Consider the following 20,380-nt stretch of genomic DNA (forward strand, 5'->3'; position numbering starts at 1 on the left):
GAGAGGTTAAATTTAGTTGAAGAAGAAAACAATTTGTTGAAGGAAAAAATAAAAAAAATTGAGGAGGAGAAGATGATATTGGAGTTGCATGTTGCGGATGTCGTCGATGATCACAAGATCAAGATGGATGCAATGCGCTTGAAGATTAGAAAGATTAGAAAATATGCCATTCATATCGAGGCTTGGTATCATTATGCCGTTGGATCAATTGTTACCTTGGTTGCGATTATGATCGCATTTGTTTTCGCATTGAAATGTTTTACATAGTTTCAATGTATGGTTTAATTAATTAGATGCTCTGAAGAGCTATATGTTGTTAGATGAGAACTATGTATGCACTTTGGTTTTAATGTGATGATGAACTTCTATTAATTTGGACACTTAATTATATATAATGCACGCAGATGAACCGGCAATGGATGTACGGTGATAGACACACCTGCGAGTACATTAAGGGCGTGCATGAGTTTCTCGATGCGGCTGAGGCAAACAAGCAGAATGGTTTTATGTGTTGTCCATGCACTGAATGTGGGAATACGAGGTCTTACTCTAACCGGAAAATCCTTCACTCTCACCTGCTTTACAAGGGTTTCATGCCACACTATAATGTTTGGACGAGGCACGGAGAAATAGGGGTTATGATGGAAGACGGCGAAGAAGAAGAGTACGATGACAACTATGTGCCCCCTGAATACGGTGATGCTGCAACGGGGGGAGCTGGTGAAGATCAAGAGGAACCAGACGATGTGCCCAATGATGCTGCAACGGGTGAAGCTGCTGAAGATCAAGAGGAACCGGACGATGTGCCTGATGATGATGATCTCCGCCGGGTCATTGTCGATGCAAGGACGCAATGCGAAAGTCAAAAGGAGAAGCTGAAGTTCGATCGCATGTTAGAGGATCACAAAAAAGGGTTATACCCCAATTGCGAAGATGGCAACACAAAGCTCGGTACCATACTGGAATTGCTGCAGTGGAAGGCAGAGAATGCTGTGGCTGACAAAGGATTTGAGAAGCTACTGAAAATATTGAAGAAGCTTCCAAAGGATAACGAATTGCCCGACAGTACATACGCAGCAAAGAAGGTCGTATGCCCTCTAGGATTGGAGGTGGAGAAGATACATGCATGCCCTAATGACTGCATCCTCTACCGCGGTGCATACAAGGATCTGAACGCATGCCCGGTATACGGTGCATTGCGGTATAAGATCAGACGAGATGACCCTGGTGATGTTGACGGCGAGCCCCCCAGGAAGAGGGTTCCTGCGAAGGTGATGTGGTATGCTCCTATAATACCACGGTTGAAACGTCTGTTCAGAAACGAAGAGCATGCCAAGTTGATGCGATGGCACAGTGAGAACCGAAAGAAAGATGGGAAGTTGAGAGCACCCGCTGACGGGTCGAAGTGGAGAAAAATCGAGAGAAAGTACTGGGATGAGTTTGCAAAGGACCCAAGGAATGTATGGTTTGCTTTAAGCGCAGATGGCATTAATCCTTTCGGGGAGCAGAGCAGCAATCACAACACCTGACCCGTGACTCTATGTATGTATAACCTTCCTCCTTGGATGTACATGAAGCGGAAGTTCATTATGATGCCAGTTCTCATCCAAGGCCCTAAGCAACCCGGCAACGAAATTGATGTGTACCTAAGGCCATTAGTTGAAGAACTTTTACAACTGTGGAATGGAAACGGTGTACGTACGTGGGATGAGCACAGACAGGAGGAATTTAACCTTAAGGCATTGCTGTTCGTGACCATCAACGATTGGCCCGCTCTCAGTAACCTTTCAGGACAGACAAACAAAGGATACCACGCATGCACGCACTGTTTAGATGACACTGAAAGTATATACCTGGACAAATGCAGGAAGAATGTGTACCTGGGCCATCGTCGATTTCTTCCGACCAACCATCAATGTCGAAAGAAAGGCAAGCATTTCAAAGGTGAGGCAGATCACCGGAAGAAGCCCGCCATGCGTACCGGTGATCACGTACTTTCTATGGTCAATGATTTACACTACGTAATCTTTGGAAAGGGTCCCGGTGGACTAGCTGTTCCGAATGACGCTGAGGGACACGCACCCATGTGGAAGAAGAAATCTATATTTTGGGACCTACCCTACTGGAAAGACCTAGAGGTCCGCTCCTCAATCGACGTGATGCACGTGATGAAGAACCTTTGCGTGAACCTGCTAGGCTTCTTGGGCGTGTATGGGAAGACAAAAGATACACCCGAGGCACGGGAGGACCTGCAACGTTTGCACGAAAAAGACGGCAAGCCTCCGAAGCAGTATAAAGGTCCTGCCAGCTACGCTCTTACGAAAGAAGAGAAAGAAATCTTCTTTGAATGCCTGCTCAGTATGAAGGTCACGACTGGCTTCTCATCGAATATAAAGGGAATAATAAATATGCCAGAGAAAAAGTTTCAGAACCTAAAGTCTCATGACTGCCACGTGATTATGAGGCAACTGCTTCCGGTTGCATTGAGGGGGCTTCTACCGGAAAACGTCCGATTAGCCATTGTGAAGCTATGTGCATTCCTCAATGCAATCTCTCAGAAGGTGATCGATCCAGAAATCATACCAAGGCTAAGGAGTGATGTGGCGCAATGTCTTGTCAGTTTCGAGCTGGTGTTCCCACCATCCTTCTTCAATATCATGGCGCACGTCCTAGTTCATCTAGTCGACGAGATTGTCATCCTAGGGCCCGTATTTCTACACAATATGTTCCCCTTTGAGAGGTTCATGGGAGTCCTAAAGAAATATGTCCGTGACCGCGCTAGGCCAGAAGGAAGCATCTCCATGGGCCATCAAACAGAGGATGTTATCGGGTTTTGTGTTGACTTCATTCCTGGCCTTAAGAAGATAGGTCTCCCTAAATCGCAGTATGAGGGGAGACTGACTGGAAAAGGCACTCTTGGAAGAGACTCAATAATATGCAGGGACGGATATTCTTGGTCTCAAGAACACTACATAGTTCTACAGAACTCTACCTTGGTGACCCCGTATGTCGATGAACACAAGAACAGTCTGCGCTCCAAACACCCGGAGCAGTGCGACGACTGGATTACATGTGAACACATCAGGACTTCCAGCAGTTGGTTGGAAACACGTCTCAGAGGTGACAACACTATTTGTGATGAGTTGTACTTGTTGTCCAGGGGACCATCTTTGACTGTATTGACTTACAAAGGATACGAGATAAATGGGAATACATTTTACACGATCGCCCAAGATCAAAAGAGCACCAACCAAAACAGCGGTGTCCGCTTTGATGCAGCAACCAAGAGCGGAATGGACACATATTATGGTTACATAGTGGACATATGGGAACTTGACTACGAACCTGATTTTAAGGTTCCTTTGTTTAAGTGCAAATGGGTCAATCTGTTAGGCAGCGGGGTACAAGTAGACCCACAGTACGGAATGACAACAGTGGATCTGAAAAATCTTGGGTACACTGACGAACCGTTCGTCCTAGCCAATGATGTGGCACAGGTTATCTATGTGAAGGACATGTCTACCAAACCGAGAAAAAGAAAAGATAAGGAAGCAAATACATCATACGATGAGCCAAAGCGCCACATAGTTCTTTCAGGAAAAAGGGACATCCTGGGAGTGGACGGCAAGACAGACATGTCTGAAGATTATGAAAAGTTTCATGAAATTCCTCCCTTCAATGTCAAGGCTGACCCAAGCATCCTGATAAACAATGAAGATTATCCATGGTTACAGCGCAATAAGCAAATGACACAAGCGAAGAAAAAGTGAAGACTTTCTCCCGCAACTATTATGATAATACCATGCCAACTTTGTAACACACGAACATGCTACCATTGTCCGTTTTGTACATGCACATGCTATGTGGGTGAAATTATGATACCATGCCAACTTTCAACTTTTTCAGAGTTCATTTGAAATGCTTTCATGTCTTATGGTTCGGCCCTCGTAATACCATGACCATTAGTCCCTGGCCCATGCCAACTTTCAACTTTCAACTTTCTAAAACTAATGGCACTAACAGAAAGTTTATAATTTTGCTCCTCGCCCTTGGCCCATGACCATTAGTCCCGGTTTGTGCCACAAACCGGGACTAAAGGGTTGGTCCTCGTTGCGGGCAGAGTTTAGTCCCACCTCGCCAACCGAAGGGGGCTCACACCGGTTTATAAGCCCTTCCCTCTCTGCCTTGTTGAGCTCCTCTCAAAGTGAAAATAGATGCCCTAATAGAGAAAAGTTTAACCTAAATTCATAGTGAATTTCTCTGAAATTCATAGAAATTTACTACGAATTTAGGTTGAATTTTCTCTATAAGCGCATCTATTCTAATTTTTTTAGGAAGTTAATCACAAACTTGTGATTCAAACAATTTTCAAAGATTTCAAATTTTAACTATTCAAATTTGAAAACTAATGGCACTAACAGAAAGTTTATAATTTTTCTAAAACTAATGGCACTAACAGAAAGTTTATAATTTTGCTAACCTAAAAGAAAACATAATTAAAAATTAAAGCAAAAAACAAAAGAAAATAAATAATGCAAAAAACAAATCAAAAAAACAGGAAAAAAAACTATTTTTATAGTAAAGTTAATCTCAAAATAAAATAATTAAAGCAACAAAGAAAACAAAAAGACTAAAAAAGTGTTTTCAAATTTGAAAACTAATGGCACTAACAGAAAGTTTATAATTTTTCTAAAACTAAAAGCAAAAAGAATAAAAAAATAAAGCAAAAAACAAAAGAAAATAAATAATGCAGAAAACAAAACAAAAAACTGGAAAAAATAGCAACAATAAGTATTTTGTTGTAAGTAGAAACAAAATAAAATAAATAAAGCAACAGAAAGTTTATAATTTTGCTGACCTAAAAGCAAAAAGAATTAAAAAATAGAGCAAAAAACAAAAGAAAATAAATAATACAGAAAACAAAACAAAAAAATAGAAAAAAATTAAATATAGAAAAAATAAGTATTTTGTTGTAAGTAGAAACAAAAAAAAACAAAAAAACAAAAAAGTGCCACCTACTGGGCACCCACGGCCTGAATACGACTAGAAACCCTACCATGGGCCAGGATTCAGGCTCGCGGGAGGCCCAGTAGGCCCACAGGCACACATTGCACGGTTAGGCCCGAAAGCCTGCTTTAGAGAGGAGCTCGAGAGGGAAGGCGCACTGCACCTTATAAACAGGTGCGACTCCCTCTCAACTAGCGAGGTGGGACTAAACATTTGGGCGCGGGGCAGCACAAGACCAATGCCCCTCTTTAGTCCCGGTTGGTGCCACCAACCGGGACCAAAGGCCAATTTTCAGTAGCCCAAAGGGCGGGAAGCGGCGGCCTTTGGTCCCGGTTGGTGGCACCAACCGGGACTAAAGGTGGCATTAGTCCCGGTTGGTTTCATGAACCGGGACCAATGCTCTTGCTATATATACAGCACTTAGCAGTTTTCGACCAAATCCATCCCTTTCTTCTCCGCCCGACGCCCGCTGCTCTGCCTCGTCGCCGTCGCCGCCGAGCCGTCAGGCTGCTCCACCTCGTCGTCGCCGCCGCCTCCAACGCCGTCAGGTTGGTCCACCTCACCGTCGTCGCCGCCTTCGACGCCGTCAGGCTGCTCAACTTTGCCGTCGCCGCCGCCCCGACGCCGCCCGCCTCCTCACCGTCGTCCCCGCGCCCCGACGCCGCCACCCCTCTGTGAGAACTTGCCTCGCGCCCCTGCCTTGCCTCGCTCCCGCGCCCCTGCCCTGCCCCGCCGGCGCCACCGCTGCCGCCATGCCCCTCTGCCCCGCCGGCGCCACCACTTTTTTATTAGTTTAATTTTTTTTTCATATATATATATATAATGTATGTGTATGTATGTGGCTATATGTTTTTGTTCATATGTTGCAATATGTTTTTTTATTTTTATTAGTTTATTTTTTTGTTCATATGTGATGTATATGTGTATGTGGCTATAATGTATATGTGTATGTGATGTATGTGGCTAGAATTTGCTAAATATATATGTTAAAAATGTTTTTTTGTTCATAGAAAGTTTTTTGTTCATATATAGAAAGTTACAATTTTAGAAAAGTTTTATATATGCAAAAGTTACAATTTTAGAAAAAGAAGGATAGGAAAGAAGAAAATAAGAAGAGGAAAGAAAGAAGAAGAGGAGAGGAAAAGAAGAGGAGAAATAAATAAGAAGAAGAAAAAAGAAGGAAAAGAAGAGAAGAAGAAAGGAATAGTGGAGAGGAAGAGAAAATAGAATATTCTATTTTCTCTTCTTCTCCACTATTCCTTTCTTCTTCTCCTCTTTTTTCTTCTTCTTCTGTCGAGGATCGCCGAGGGGTCGAGGGTCGGGAACTAGGGTAGAGGGTCGATGGTCGTTAAGGGGTCAAGGGTCGAGGGTTCGAGGGTTCTATAGGGTCTAGGGATCGAGGGTCGAGGGTTCCAGGGTCGTCTAGGGGTCGAGGGTTCCAGGGTCGTCGAGGGTTGGAGGGGTCGAGGATCGCCGAGGGGTCGAGAGAGGTTTCCTAGTGTCAAAGTATTGAAGAAATCCATGGCTTCATCATTAGCCGGAAGTAACCAGGGCATGATGGTACGAAGTCCTCCAAAGTTGTTCTGGAATGGAGTCCCGGATAGGATAATTTGCCTTTTTGTACGAATTTCAGCAAAGGCCTTCCAAATAATGATATTTGGAAGGTTCTTGCTGAACTTTGTACCAAAAAGCGAATTATCCTATCTGGGACTCCGTTCCAAAATAACTTTGGAGAGCTTCGTACCATCATGCACCTGTTACTTTCGCCTAATGATGAAGACATGGTTTTGTTGAATCCTTTGACACTAGGCAACCTCCCGACCCCTCGGCGATCCTCTCGAAGAAGAGGAAAAGTATCGTCGGTGTGAGATACGTACATGTACCGTCGGTGTCGGACACTACATCCATGTCCCACAAGTGGCGCGGGCTTCGACGCCCACGTCAGTTGTGGGACGTGGATGTAGTGTCCGACACCGACGGCCACATGTATCTCACACCCACGATACTTGCTATTTAGGGTTTCCTCTACCGTTCGGCGACCCTGACCCTAAAATAAAGAGGAAGAAGAAGAAAAAAAGAGAAGAAGAGAAGAAGAAAAAAAAGAGGAGAAGAATCTTTTTTTCTTCTTCTTCCTCTTCTTCTCTTTTTTTTCTTCTTCTCCCTCTTTATTTTATCGGAAACGAGGGTCGTCGAGGGTCAGGGTCGCCGAGAGGTAGAGGAAACCGTAAATAGAAAGTATCGTCGGTGTGAGATACATGTGGCCGTCGGTGTCGGACACTACATCCACGTCCCACAAGTGGCGCGGGCGCTCACACCCACGATACTTGCTATTTAGGGTTTCCTCTACCGCTCGGTGACCCTCGACGACCCTTGTTCCCGATAAAAAAAAGAGGAAGAAGAAGAAAAAAAGAGGAGAAGAAAGAATAGAGGAGTTCTTACTCCTCTATTCTTTCTTCTCCTCTTCTTTTTCTTCTTCCTCTTCTTTTTTTATCCTTGAAGCGTTGTCGAGGCCACCCCAAACCCTAGAGAAGCAGCGTCGAGGCCACTAATTAATATTAGTTCTACGTTTCCCACTAATATATCCATCTGTCATGTTTGAATAATAATTGCCATGTTGTCAATATTTGTAGAAACTATGGACACCCCCCGAGATGAAGTACAAGAAGAGTTGTTGGGGGACATAATCGCACGAGGAAGTGATGCCGTCTGCTCGTTGTTTCTCAACGACACCGATGGTCTGGAAGCAGCTGGCTATGATTATGATGGCTCCGGTGACCTAATGCCGGTGCAAGAAGGAGACCGTGAGGACGGCTCCGGTGACCCAATGCCAGTGCAAGAAGGAGACCGTGATGACGTCTCCGGTGACCGAACCGAGTCCGGCCAGGTATATATATTAGTTAAGCTTCTATTGACTAGCTAATTGATGCATTCATTGTTTTGGTATGTACACATATTAATTAAGTCTTTGTTCTTTTTTCTAGCCCTCCGTATCGAGCACAACTTCGGTAAAGAGACGAGGCCTGAAGAAAAAGTTGAGCTCGGATGAAAAGTTTGAGATCATAGCAATCGCGCCCGACGGCCAACCGATTGAACCCCTCCGGACAAAGAGCGCATTTGTTGCTCAGTGCGGGGTTTTGGTTAGGGACAAGATCCCGATCAACATCCAACAATGGTTTAAGCCGGCTACAGAAGACCCTGAGGTGTCTTATGTCAATGATATGCAGAAAAATGATCTTTGGACTGAGCTAAAGTCAAATTTCACCCTACCGCCAGAGGATAATCCAGAGAAGCCAGTTAAAGAGCAATTAATCGAGTCTTTTGCTCTTAAGAGGATGGCAGAACTATTCAGGAGGTGGAAGAAAGAGCTGAATAAGTTTGTCGAAAATAATGAGACACCAGAATTCAAGGGCAGATATGAGAAGATCAGAGATCACTGGCCCGCATTTGTGGCCCACAAGACATCAGAAAAGAGTAAGAAGATGTCGGCGACAAACAAGCAAAATGCTGCGAAGAAGAAGCATCACCATCGCACGGGGTCAGGTGGCTACCTCGTAGCCCGGCCTAAGTGGGCCAAGAATGAGAATGATCTGGTTGATAAAGGGATCGAACCAGAGACAATTAACTGGCCAGACCATTGCCGAACTTTGTTCTTCGGGGCTGGCGGAACCTTGGACCCTGTAACAGGGAAGTGCATTTGGATGAACGATCAAATGGACATACCAGTCAGGAAGCTTCAACACTATATCGAAGCAGCGTAGCAAGGGACGTTCTTTCCAGACAGAGAGAACGACGAGCTCACAATGGCCCTCGGGAATCCTGAGCACCCTGGACGGACACGAGGCACACCAGGCTCCATTCCATGGAAGGTTGGGTTTCTGGACGTAGGCGGTTACAAATCCCATGAGAGGAGGAAAAAAGTGCAACAGACCCAAATGCAGGCGCTGCAAGCAAGGGTACAAGCGATAGAGGAACGAGAAGCAAATCGCAGCAAACGTACTGCCGAAGCTTCCCCCGAAGCTACCCCGCCATCTCAGCGGAGAAGCAGCGTGGCTTCCACCGAGCTGCTTCAGCCGGAGCATGCCTTGACGGCTCCTGCCAGCTATCCCGTGGATGCTATCACGGAGTCTCAAAATTGCCACCTTATGACGCAATGGATGAATTTGAAGGTCAAGGCGGCTGTTGGCTTTGTTTATCCTACTGAACCCGGCGCAACTTTTCACTGCCGGCCGATTCCAGAAGGATATGCTAGGGTGATGGTGGATGAAATAACGGAGGGATTTGAGGACCTCCAGCTTGACCACCCTACCGGTGAAGGGGAGACTAGGCTGGGGTCTGCTCTGAAGACTCCATGTGTATGGCGGAAGGAGCTCATCAACCTTCCGAACTGGACGCCTCCGCCTCCTCCTCCTCCTCCGGCAAGTCAGGGCACTCCGCCTCCTCCACCGCCTCCTCCTTCGGCGAGTGACGATCAGGGCACTCGACCGGCTCCTTCTCCAGCGCGTGGCGGCACTCCGCCTCCTTCTCCGCCTGCGCCGACGCGCCAGAGCAGCCAGCCTCCTCCTTCTGCGCCTCGTCAGCAAGGGCGGAAGAGACCTGCCGCCGCTCCAGCTGCTCCGACACGTCGTAGTCCTTCTCCTCCGCCTCGTAAGCAAGTAAAGAAGACTACCGCTCCGTCTGCTCGGCCGGCGTCTAGCAGTACAGCCAGAGGCGGGAGGACATACAGATTCGGTCCTTCTCTACAGACTCCAGAGAAGTTACCATACGAGAGGACCCCGGAGGAGAACGCCGAGATCGCGTGAACCGAAGTGGATGACTGGTTTCAAGGGTTGGAAGCAAAGAGACATCCACTTCCGGAGGAGAAGGTAGATCCGGTGAAAGCGAAGCGCACTCTGGCTGCCCTGACAAAACCACCCAAGTCTCCGCCGAAAGGAAACTATGAGCGCATTATTGGAAAGGAATTTGCCGAAGCGGAGCGGTCGGGAAGTACTGTCAGTGATCAAAGGCTGAAAGAACGACGAGCTGGGAAACAAATTGCCCAGCTCGGTGAACAAGCGAAGCAATCGTGCCCCCCGCTCAAGGTGCCTAGCGACAACGTCGCTAATGATCCGAGGATGGTGCCCGGTTATAGCAATCTTGCCGATTACCTGCCCGACGATGTACATTATGAACCCATGGAGGTGCAGATACAAAGATACGAGTACGGGAAGCCTCTCGTCAAAGATGAAAGATCTCTATCAACGATGATGCGAAGATTGGATGATTGGTACTTGAAAATCTGCAGAGACTCTGGGGGGAGGAGTACTTTGTATGTGAAAGTTAAAAAGGAGCATGACCTCGTTGGAATTGAACTGTTGCCTGTTCCATTTGAGGAGTTCTTTCAGTTTTTCAATCAATTGGCCCTCGATAAAACAACGGTCACCTGCTACTGTTTGTAAGTAGTACTACTTCTGTCGTTAAGTCTCTCTATATAGCTCAGCTCTTTCATTGCATGTATTTATAATCATCCTCACTATATTATGCAGATTGAAGATCGCCGAATTAAAGAAAAGACAAGTCGGTGATATTGGGTTCATTAACACATATCTCATAGATGCAACTCAGGTTAAATTTCATGCCGCAGATACCGAGGCCAACTTGCTACGATCGTTGGTAATAAATGAAAATAAAGATATAATACTCTTTCCTTACAACTTCAAGTGAGTGTTACTGTCTTGTGCCTATTCGGTTTTCCTTATATATATATATTAGTCAAGGTTATAGTAATGTAATTGATGAGTTATGCATGTGTGTGCAGTTACCACTATATTCTCCTAGAGATTAAGCTTGAGCAGGGACTAGTAACTGTCTTAGACTCAAAACGAAAAGATCCCCAGGACTATGCGGACATGACTCAAATGCTCGAGAAGTAAGTTAAATCGATCATTATCCACCATATCAGTAACTTTGTTCATTTCCTGATATATCAAGTAATTGTTTTCTTTGTCTGGCAGGGTTTGGAAAAAATTCTCCAAAAAAGCTCCAGGACTCCCGAAGAAGCTGCAATTTAGACACCCGAAAGTAAGTACTATAGTAGCATGTTCCACGCAGCTCCTATTGATTTGGAATTCTTGCTTATCATTTTGATTGACCTCTATTTCTTGTAAAGTGGTTGTGGCAGGAAAAAGGGAATGATTTCTGTGGATACTACGTTTGCGAGTCCATCCGCCACACGACCTGTGAGCGGGGCTACATTGACGAACAATATGAAGTACGTAAATAACAACATTCACAATTTTATTTTATTACCATCATTTGTGTTGAGTTTCATTCACTCATATATATATGTATTGACCCCCTTCTTCAAATTAGATGTTTCGGAAGCGGGATGAACTCCTAGCACAAGCTCGCATGCGAGCAATTCAAGAGGAATTGGCAGCATTCTTTCTTGACCATGTGATCGCTGAAGACGGAGAATACTATGTGGACCATGAGTCCGTATGATTATATTTGTAAGAGATAATTATTGTATATATGTAGCCGGTAGTGTCGGATAGATATACGAGAACTTGTTGTTCGACCAATCTCTCGGAGAAGGATAGGTGGTCGATATCACTTCTCTCTGTATGCATATATGTTCATGACGATCTTCTGTTTCCTTCGTTTGCTTACTAGCTAGCTAGCGTGTCTAGTCCTCTCTATACATATTTATAGTACGTAGCATCGACCAAGCACGGACATAAGAGAGGACACTTCTCTCTATTAATTATAGCTAGCTAACACAATATATGAAACACCTAAATTAACACCCCAAAACCCCCAAACCCCCCCTTTAAAAAAAAAACAAAAACCCCAGCCACAGAAATGCTGACGCGTGGATGCCTATTGGTCCCGGTTGGTGCCACCAACCGGGACCAAAGGGTCTCCTGCCTGGGCTCCGCGCACAGGCCACGTGGAGGCCCATCAGTCCCGGTTCTGGATTGAACCAGGACTAAAGGGGCAGGGCATTAGTACCGACCCTTTAGTCCCGGTTCAGGAACCGGGACAAAAGGCCCTTACGAACCGGGACAACAGGCCTTTTTCTACCAGTGTACCAAAGGTCAGAACACCCAAGCACACTTGCCTATATGAATGTAAGTGCGCGTGTGTGTGCGCGCACACACACACACCCTATGCCGAGGGTATGATGAAGAAGAAAAGGGAAAAGCTGAACAATCACAAATTCCATGTGCCCACTAACCAGCCAAGGTTGAGGTACCCAAAGTTAAGGTGTTGTCTTTGCTAGTGTTCTTGTTACGAACTGATAAGTGAGAGTGGCGAGAGTTATTGCCCAACCATTGTGATCTTGACCACCTTTGCGACGTGTTACCCTTGTCGTTGCACCACAAAATGTTCAAGAATATATGGAAATAAATCTGAGTAATAGCGGCGGTGGCTCTACATGAATTGTTGCGATAACATCATTATGATCCTAGGTGGCTCACATGTGATGTATGATATGATTCGAGTACCTTGTAACGACAAGGAAGAGAGCACATGGCGGGTTGACCTCCCTGCTAGTTCCAAGTATGGACACTGAATAAACCAACTGATGGGCAGTTAGGATGGACGGTTGTGCACGAAGCCAACCTTAGTCTTTATGGTCATCATATAGAGCGTTCATGGCTATCATCGAAATCGATGGTGCAATGGAAGGTGTTTGAAAGCACAAAAAGAAAAGTTAACATGTGCGAGTCTCCCCGAACAAAATATCATCAATGAGAGGTATGGACCGAGCGACAATGATTATGATGATGACGAAGAAGAAGCGGAGAGGATTCTGAGTATTCTTGGAATTTGAACAGGGACAACTTCATTGACGTGGATGAAGACACAACCACCATGAGCCTGATGGATAGGAATTGTGGGATTATAGGATTGCATCCACACAAGAATGTGCTACTCCTCAATATCAAACCCATTGATGGTATGTATCATCTTAGTACATCAAGAATGCAATATTTGGGCCAAGCACCCCATCTATGGATCCACGTCAAGTGTGCCTTTCTTTACTGCCCAAGATACATGGATGGGATCACAACAAAGAAGAGATGTCGCAAATCAAAATGTAGAGTGTCGTTGGCTCGTTGCTACCCTGCATCACATCACCTAGACGAGTTGCTTTGTTTTACAGAAACACCTAAGCATTGGCTAGTTCAGACTTTAAAGCACTAGTCCATCTCTACATAGTTTGAATTTTTATCAAGTTTAGAGCATCTAATGTTTCCTCAATTTTTCATTGAGTTCAGAGTGTCCATTTGTTGGCATATGACTCACACTGTTCATCCTCTTGAAATGAATCTTTAGTGGCACACTGTTCATCCTTTGAAATGGAGCGATGATGGCGACTTTGTTTCTTTGTTTGTATGCACTATTTAATCGATCGACGGTGTCTAATTGTTGTTTGGCAAAGCAATTACAATGCCATGTTGTCATTTAGTTTCTTGCTTGTTCCTCTGCATATTGATTGCATTTGGTGCATATGAAGAAGACACAACAGAAAACACAAGTTGAACACCTCCATCTACACCTGCTGGGAACTTGATTGTCTTGTTGGAACCGGAGCTACCTCCTATCTTATTTGATTGTTTCGCCCCTCTACACATCTTCATATTTATCTACCCGTAGATCAATGGGTTGGGGCTTCAAGGACCTCATGGAAAGGGGATTCATCAGGATTCATCAATGGATCTTCCATCATGCAATCTCAAGTTGCAATCAGGATTCATTGGGTGATCTTCCTCGCAATCTCAAATTGCTTCAAGCAATCTTCCAGGTAGCTTGTTGCAGTATTAGGTTTAGAGAAAAGGAAAGTTGCAGCTGACAGAACACATAGCTATGTATTAATAGAATAAGACAGGGGCAAGTTGCAGATCACCTGGTTACAATCAAAGAAGTTGCCAGCAGTAGCTGTAGATGGACTGCACCAAATGCAATCGATATGCAGAGGAGAGAAAAAAAATCAAGAAACAAACCTTTGCAACAATCAATATGCTAAGGAACAAGGAAGTAACAATACATTATATTTGCTTTGTTAAACAACAACCAGACAGTAGGTGAAAAAAAATCCCACGCGTCGCTCCCTCCCGAGCGACTCGGGGGCAAAACCTCACATGGTGCCGCTAGCCCTCCCCTTCGCCCCCCCCCCGATGCTGCTGTCGTTGGCCCTGCCACATTGGCGGCACGCTCCTTCCTCAAACGGGTGAGAGGATCCTCTGGTCGCTCTGCTCTGCGGAGCTCAGTGCCCGGGGCAGCGGCCTCGGATCTAGTTGCGGCGACGCAGCGTACCTGACCGCGGTGGCGTGCTATGGGGTGGCGCGTTCTACTTTTGAGCTTGCGTTGGTTTTTCCCTTGAAGTTAAAAGGGTGATGCAGCAAACTAGAGATAAGAATTTCCCTCGGTTAAGAACCAAGGTATCAATTTAGTAGGAGGATCACACAAGTCTCCAATGATAGCACCTACACAAACAAACAAATACTTGCACCCAACACGATAAAGGGGTTGTGAATCCCTCCACGGTTACTTGCAAGGATGAGATATGACAGAGATAGGTATAAAAGATAAATAAAAGTGCAAAAGTAAATAAAAGTAAATAAATTGCAGCAAGGTATTTTTGGATTTTTGGTTTTATAGATCTGAAAATAATATAATAAAATAGACTTGGGGACCATAGGTTTCACTAGAGGCTTCTCTCTTGAAGAAAGCATACGGTGGGTAGACGAATTACTATTGAGAAATTGATAGAAAAGCCCATAGTTATGACGATATCTAAGGTAATGATCATGAATATAGGCATCACGTCTATGACAAGTAGACCAAAACGATTCTGCATCTACTACTATTACTCCACACATCGACCGCTATCCAGCATGCATCTAGTGTATTAAGTTAACAAGAATGGAGTAACGTCTTAAGCAAGATGACATGATGTAGAGGGATAGATCCAATCAATATGGTAAAAACCTCATCTTTTTATCCTTAATGGCACCAATACAATTGTGCCTCGCTACCCCTTCTGTCACTGGGTGAGGACACCACAAGATTGAACCCAAAACAAAGAACCTCTCCCATTGCCAGAAAGATCAATCTAGTTGGCCAAACCAAATCAATAGATCGGAGAGAAATACAAAGCTATATTAATCATGCATAAAAGAGTTCATAGAAGACTCAAATAATATTCATAGATAATCTGATCATAAATCAACTATTCATCGGATCTCAACAAACACGTCGCAAAAGAATATTACATTGAATAGATCTCCAAGAACATCGAGGAGAACATTGTATTGAAGATCAAAGAGAGAGAAGAAGCCATCTAGCTACTAGCTATGGACCCTTAGGTCTGTGTTATAACTACTCACACATCATCGGAAGGGCAGCAATGTTGGTGTAGAGGCCCTCCGTGATTGAATCCCCTCCAGCAGAGTGCCGGAAAAGGCCCCAAGATGGGATCTCATGAAAACAGAAGCTTGCGGCGGCAAAGAAGTATTTTTTTGTGCCCTCTGGTATACGGGGAATATTTGGGTATTTATAGAACTGGAGTTAGGGTTAGTGGAGTCCCGAGGGGCCCACAAGCCTGGGGGACGCCCCCCTAGGGCGCGCCTCTAGGGCTTGTGGCTCCTCTCGCCTCCTCCCAAAGCTTCGTGGTTGTCTTCTAGTCCAAGAAAAATCCTCAAAAAGTTTTGTTCCGTTTGGTATTGATTTTCTGTAAAATACAAAAATAAGGGAAAAACAACAACTTGCACTGGGCACTAGTTAATAGATTAGTCCCAAAAAAATGATATAAAATAGCATAGTAATGCATAAAAACATCCAAGATGGATAATATAATAGCATGAAACAATCAAAAATTATATATATGTTGGAGACGTATCAAGCATCCCCAAGCTTAATTCATGCTCGTCCTCGAGTAGGTAAATGATAAAAACAGAATTTTTTATGTGGAATGCTACCTAACATGTTTATCAAGTAATCTTTCGTATTGTGGTATGAATATTCAGATCCATAGGATTTAAAACAAAAGTTTAATATTGATATAAAAACAATAATACTTCAAGCATACTAATAAAGCAATCATGTCTTCTCAAAATATCATGGCTAAAGAAAGTTATCCCTATAAAATCATATAATCTTGTCATACTCTATCTTCATCACACAAAGTATTTATCATGCACAACCCTGATGACAAGCCAAGCAATTGTTTCATACTTTTAATGTTCTCAAACTTTTTCAAATCTCGTGCAATATATGAGCGTGAGCCATGTATATAGCACTATAGGTGGAATAGAATATGATGGTGGAGGTTGTGTGGAGAAGACAAAAAGGAGAAAGTCTCACATTGACGAGGCTAATCAATGGGCTATGGAGATGCCCATCAATTGATGTCAATGCAAGGAGTAGGGATTGCCATGCAGTGGATGCACTAGAGCTATAAGTGTATGAAAGCTCAAAAGAAAACTAAGTGGGTGTGCATCGAACTCGCTTTCTCACGAAGACCTAGGGCAATTTGAGGAAGCCCATTATTGGAATATACAAGCGAAGTTCTGATAACCCACAAGTATAGGGGATCGCAACAGCTTTCGAGGGTAGAGTATTCAACCCAAATTTATTGATTCGACACAAGGGGAGCCAAAGAATATTCTCAAGTATTAGCAGCTGAGTTGTCAATTCAACCACACCTGGAAACTTAGTATCTACAGCAAAGTGTTTAGTAGCACAGTAATATGATAGTGGTGGTAGCAGCAACAAAAGTAAAGACAACAAAAGTAATGTTTTTGGTATTTTGTAGTGATTGTAACAGTAGCAGCAGGAAAGTAAATAAGCGTAAACCAGTATATGGAAAGCTCGTAGGCACCGGATCAGTGATGGATAATTATGCCGGATGCGGTTCATCATGTAACAGTCATAACATAGGGTGACACAGAACTAGCTCCAATTCATCAATGTAATGTAGGCATGTATTCCGTATATAGTCATACGTGCTTATGGAAAAGAACTTGCATGACATCTTTTGTCCTACCCTACCGTGGTAGCGGCGTCCTAACGGAAACTAAGGGATATTAAGGCCTCCTTTTAATAGAGAACCGGAACAAAGCATTAGCACATAGTGAATACATGAACTCCTCAAACTATGGTCATCACCGGGAGTGGTCCCGATTATTGTCACTTCGGGGTTGCTGGATCATAACTCATAGTAAGTGACTATAGACTTGCAAGATAAGATCAAGAACTCACATATATTCATGAAAACATAATAGGTTCAGATCTGAAATCATGGCACTCGGGCCCTAGTGACAAGCATTAAGCATACCAAAGTCATAGCAACATCAATCTTAGAACATAGTGGATACTAGGGATCAAACCCTAACAAAACTAACTCGATTACATGATAAATCTCATCGAACCCATCACCGTCCAGCAAGCCTACGATGGCATTACTCACGCATGGCGATGAGCATCATGAAATTGGTGATGGAGGATGGTTGATGATGATGACGACGATGAATCCCCCTATCCGGAGCCCCGAACGGACTCCAGATTAGCCCTCCCGAGAGGTTTTAGGGCTTGGCGGCGGCTCCGTATCATAAAACGCGATGATTTCTTCTCTCTGACTTTTCTCTCTCCGAAAGCAGATATATAGAGTTGGAGTTGGCGTCGGAGGGCATCCAGGGGTCCCACGAGGTAGGGGGCGCGCCCTAGAGGGGGGGGGGGCGCCCCCACCCTCGTGGACAGGGTGTGGGCCCCCTGGTCTTCATCTTTGGCGAGGATTTTATTTTTATTTTTTCTAAGATGTTCCGTGGAGTTTCAGGTCATTCCGAGAATATTTGTTTTCTGCACATAAAACAACACCATGGCAATTTTGCTGAAAACAGCGTCAGTCCGGGTTAGTTCCATTCAAATCATACAAGTTAGAGTCCAAAACAAGGGCAAAAGTGTTTGGAAAAGTAGATACGACGGAGACGTATCAAGTTCTATAATGAAAAATTCTCACTAGTAATATATGAAAGTGACAAAATAGGAGACTCTCTATATGAAGAACATGGTGCTACTTTGAAGCACAAGTGTGGAAAAGGATAGTAACATTGTCCCTTCTCTCTTTTTCTCTCATTTTTTATTTTGGTCTCTTTGGCCTCCTTTTATTTTAAGTCTGGAGTTTCATCCCGACTTGTGGGGGAATCATAGCCTCCATCATCCTTTCCTCACATGGGGCAATGCTCTAATAATTATGATCATCACACTTTTATTTACTTACAACTCAAGAATTACAACTCGATACTAGAACAAAGATATGACTCTATATGAATGCCTCATGCATATGAACGCGATATGACAATGATGGTATGTGTCATAATAAAATGGAACGATGAAAGTTGCATGGCAATATTTCTCGGAATGGCTATGAAATGCCATAATAGGTAGGTATGATGGATGTTTTGAGTAAGATATAAGGTGCCTTATGTGTGAAAGAGTGTATCATATCACGGGATTTGGATGCACCGGTGAAGTTTGCACCAACTCTCAAGGTGAGAAAGGGCAATGCACTGTACCGAAGAGGCTAGCAATGATGGAAGAGTGAGAGTGTGTATAATCCATGGAGTTGACATTAGTCATAAATAACTCACATACTTATTGCAAAATTTTATTAGCCATTGAAACAAAGTACTAATACGCATGCTCCTAGGAGGATAGATTGATAGGAAAAGACCATCGCTCGTCCCCGACCGCCACTCATAAGGAAGACAATCAAAAATAAGTCATGCTCCAACTTCATCACATAACTAGAGATCATGCGTGCATGCTTCAGGAATCATAAACCTTAACACAAATATTCTTACTAATCCACAATTACCAACTAGCATGACTCTAATATCACCATCTTTATATCTCAAAACAAATGCAAGGAATCAAACTTCTCGTATATTCAGTGATTTTCATGAAAGTTTTTATTATATCCGTCTTGAATACCCATCATATTAGGACCAAATTCATAACCTAAGAAAATTTCCATACTATTTATAAGACTCTCAAAATAATATAAGTGAAGCATGACAGTTCATCAATTTCTTCAAAATAGGACCACCGTCGTGCTCTAAAAATATATAAGTGAAGCACTAGAGTGACTACCTAGCTCAAAAGATATAAGTGAAGCACATAGAGTATTCTAATAAATTCATGATTAATGTGTGTCCTTCTCAAAAGGTGTGTATAGCAAGGATGATTGTGTCAAACTAAAAAGCAAAGACTCATATAATACTAGACGCTCCAAGCAAAACACATATCATGTGGTGAATAAAAATATAGCCTCAAGTAATTTTACCGATGGATTGAAGACAAAAGAGGGGATGCCATATGAGGCATCCCCAAGCTTAGATGCTTGGTTGTCCTTGAATATTACCTTGGGGTGCCTTGGGTATCCCCAAGCTTAGGGTCCTGCCACTCCTTATACCGTAGTCCATCAAAACTTCACAACACAAAACTCAACAGAAAACTTCTGAGATCCGTTAGTGAAACAAAGCAAATAACACTTTTAGATACTGTTTTAAACTCATTCCATTTTTATATTGGTGTTATATCTATTGTATTCTTACTTCTCCATGGTTCATACCCCCCTGATACTACCCATAGATTCATCAAAATAAGCAAACAACACAATGAAAACAGAATCTGTAAAAAATGGAATAGTCTATAGTAATCTGGACTTTAGCCCAACATCTGTAACTCCACAAATTATGAAAAATAGGATAACAGAGGCAATTTTTATATCAATCTTGTGTAAAAAAACCAGATTTTTATCACGCTCCAGTGAATTTTAACAATTCTGCTACTAGATGCAAAAGTTTTTGTTTTTCAGCAAAATCAAATCAACTATCACCTAAGATCATCGCAAAGGTCTTACTTGGTTCAAAAACTAATTAAAACACTAAAACACAATTATTATAGAAGTAATATTGCATATTCTCATAAAAACAGAAAATAAAAACATTCGGTTGTCTCGCAACAAGCGCTTTTCTTTAAAGCATTTTAGCTAGGCGTTCATAATTTTAATGATTCTCACATGAAAGACGAAAAATTGAAGCACAAAGAGAGCATCATATAGCATGTGAAAAAGAAGTTTAAGTCTAACATACTTCCTATGCATAGGCATTTTATAGGGAAAATATTTATCAAGACAAGCAAAAACTAGCATATGCAAGGAAGAAGAAAGAAACAGTAGCAATCTCAACACAACGAGAGGTGATTTAGTAACATGAAAATTTCTACGACCATATTTTCCTCTCTCACAATAATTACATGTAGGATCATAATCAAATTCAACAATATAGCTATCATATAAAATTTTCTCTTCATGATCTACATG

This window comes from Triticum urartu, chromosome 7A (genome assembly GCF_056163025.1).
Source record: "Triticum urartu cultivar PI428250 chromosome 7A, HENAU_Tu73, whole genome shotgun sequence".
Lineage (NCBI taxonomy): Eukaryota > Viridiplantae > Streptophyta > Magnoliopsida > Poales > Poaceae > Triticum > Triticum urartu.